Source organism: Vombatus ursinus, unplaced genomic scaffold (genome assembly GCF_900497805.2).
Source record: "Vombatus ursinus unplaced genomic scaffold, bare-nosed wombat genome assembly UNPS02014770.1, whole genome shotgun sequence".
NCBI lineage: Eukaryota > Metazoa > Chordata > Mammalia > Diprotodontia > Vombatidae > Vombatus > Vombatus ursinus.
This window is the reverse complement of record NW_020954548.1, coordinates 25,837,866-25,841,283: the sequence shown is the minus strand read 5'-3', so window position 1 is coordinate 25,841,283 and position 3,418 is coordinate 25,837,866.

Below are 3,418 nucleotides of genomic sequence, written 5' to 3'. Positions count from 1 at the left end.
TATCAAGCATTCTACTATCTTCCACGTACTGTGCTAAGTGCTGAAGACAAGAATATAAAGAATAAAACAATTCCTTCTCTCAAGACAGAGAATTATACCAAGGAAACAATGAGTAAATATATAAAAATATACAGAATATATGTAAAGAGGTTAAATGCAAGAAAAATCACTAGCAATTGGGGAGGATTAAAAAGAAGTACATACAGACATGATATGAGACATTCAAGAAATATAGTGAAAGATGCAACAAGAGCTACAGTGAGAAAAATGCAAGATGAATGTGATTTTTAAAAAAAGAACCAGAGAAGAAAAAATATAAATGTATCAAAATATGCAACAGTATATGCAAATGATGAAGGAGCTGCATCAAAAGATGAAACAATATATACAAGAGATTAAAAAGAGCAACTAATACAGAGAACTTTACACTTTAAAAGAGTAATAGTTGCCTCTGAGTTTTACAATGAGAACTCTCCTTCTAGAGGCACTGACGCATATAATTAGGGTTAAAATCAGATCACTATTTTGCTAAATGTATTTTGTATCCCAAAAGTCACAGAGCAATAGCTTAAAACTGCACTAGGACTTTTGGGACACCCTGTATAGATCTAAGATTCATTCATTTTCATATGGATGATAATTAAGCCCATTGAAGGTGGTGAGGTTACAAAGAGGGAGAGACAGAGGAGAGGAGAGGAGAGAGGAGAGGAAAAAGGAGAGGAGAGGAAAGAGGGCCAGAACAAATTGCTAGGAAACACTCACACTTAAGGGGAATGATAGTGATGATGAGCTAGCAAAGAAGACTGGGAAGGAGCAGTCAGATTGTAGGAAGAGAATAAGGAAAGAGTAGGGTTTTTTTTAATTTGTTTTGAAATTAAATACATGAAGAACTGAGGGAAGGCACTAGAATTAAGAAAGGCTGGAGAAGGCTTCGGAATTTTAGTTGACACTTAAAGGTAGCCAGGGAGATCAGTGGTCAGAGAAGAGAAAGGAAGAGTGCTCCAGGCATTGGGGGACAGCCAGAGAAAATATTTAGAGCTGAGAGAAGGAATGTTTTGTTCATGGAGTAGCCAGGAGGCCTGTGTCACTAGAATTGAAGAGTATGTTTCAGGGAGGAAAGTGTTAAGAAGACTGGAAAGGTAGGAGGGGGCTAGGTTTTAAAGGATTTTGAAGGTCAAACAAACATTTTTTATGTGATCCTTGAAGCAAGAGGGAGTCACTAGAGTTTATTGAGTGGGGGAGGAGGTGACATGATCTGACCTCTATTTTAGGAAAATCATTTTGGTGGCTGAAAGGAGGATAAATTGGAGTGAGGAGAGACTGGAAGTGGGCAGACCCACCAGCAAGCTATTGCGGTAGTCTAGATGTGAGGAGATAAGGGCCTGCACCAGGGTGATAGTGGTATCAGAGGAGAGAAGGGGATTTATTCAAGAGATATTTCAAAGGTGAAATCCATAGGCCTTAGTAACATATTATCCAGGAATCCAGGATGACGCCTAGGTTGAGAGCCTGAGGGACTGAGAGGGTGGTGTTGCCTTCTACAGTAATAGAGAAGGTAAGAGTTGGGGAGGGTTTAGAGGAAAAGATAATTGAGTTCTGTTTTGGACAGGTTGATGTCAAGACATTAAGATGTCTACTAGACATCCAGTTCGAGATGTCTAAAAGGCAAGTTCATACTGCTTGCTTTAAAGGGAAAAAAAAAGGAAATATAAAAATTCTACACATTACTTTCAGAACTCTCCTGTTTGTGCTTCCTTCCTCATTTCTTTCTGTTCCTTTTGGTGTATTGAATATGTGTGTGTGTGTATATATGTGTGTGTATACATACATGCATACATATATATGTATATGTGTATATATATATATATATATATGTGTGTGTATATATATATACCCCTGTTTTGGCATCATTATTGCTAGTCTCCTCCCCCATCTCCAAATTTAAAAATGAGAGTGAAAAAAACAACAACCATTGTAACAAATAAGGATAGTAAAGTAAAACAAATACATACAGTGACCATGTCCCAAAAGGTGTCTTTTTGAATTTCAAGTCCATCCCCCTCTGTTAGGAGGTAGGTAACATGCATCATTATCGACATTTCTATAGCATTTTATTAAGTTCTTTCCTCATAACATTCCTGTAAGTTTCCAACCGTTAATAACCTCCCTTGGAAGTGGCCAATGGGCTACTGAACTACTTCCTGGCAATTTCCAAGCCACGCTTCTTCATCACCCCATCTTTCCAACTATAGGTCTCCCTTACATTTTATCTTCCTTATTAGAACAGGTGCAGCTAGGTGGGTTCAGTGAATAGAGTGCTAGACCTGAAGTCAGGATGATCTGAGTTCAAATCTGGCCTCAGACACCTGCTAGCTGAGTGACCCTGGGTAAGTCACTTAACCCTGTTTGCTTCGGTTTCTTCATCTATAAAATGAGCTGGAAAAGGAAATGGCAAACTACTACAGTATTTTTGCTGAGAAAACTCCAAATGGGGTCATGAAAAATTGGACCATACTGAAAATGAGTGAACAATAACAATTTAGAATGGAGTCTCCTTGAGAACAGAAGCTGTCTTGCTTTCTTGTTTTTGTACCCTTAGCATAGTGCTTAACATTTAGTAAGCACTTAATTCTTTTTCATTCATTCATTCATATAGTCATCCATTTATTCATTCAAGTGAAGCTTCTATTTTTGATAAAGGGAAAATTCAAACTAAAAGCACCTACACATATATTAATATTGACCTCAGTTTGCTAATTTGTATACAAGTTGAATCTCTCTAATCTAGTAGAAAATAAGGTCCTTAAGGGCAGAGAATATTCTGTTGTTGTCTTTGTAGCCCCAAAATCTAGCGTCCTACATTAAGAAGAAAAAAAAGACCCGTGATTTCATTGGTATAAGGAACCATCACAAGGAAGCTCCCTCTACCAATCCATTTGGCACCTGGTCTGCATTTTATAGTCTTAGAGTATTTGGGGGGCACTTAGATCTCAAGTCACAGCCAAGGATCATACAATCAGTAGGTGTCAGAGTTGGGACTTGAATCCAAATCTTCCTAACTCTGTAGATAGCAATTTAGCCAATCTGCTAACTTTTGCCCTGTACAGAGTAGACATTTAATAAGTACATGCTGGATTGAATTTAGATCAGTTTTGTTAAGTTTTAGTTAATAACAAACAATAGGAAAGTGTGATTGAAGAGAAAAGAATGGTAAAACAAAATTAAATAGAATAACTCTTTAATAAATACCTGTAAGAAAAAGGATTGCAATGCTATATTTGTCTGAATTATGGGAAAGAGGAGTGTTTTCTCAACCAAACATAAGAAATTATTAGACAAAATTGATGAGTTTGATATTGAAGAGATAAAAAGATTATGCTCCCCCAAAATACCTAAAAAATACAGGTAACTAATATAT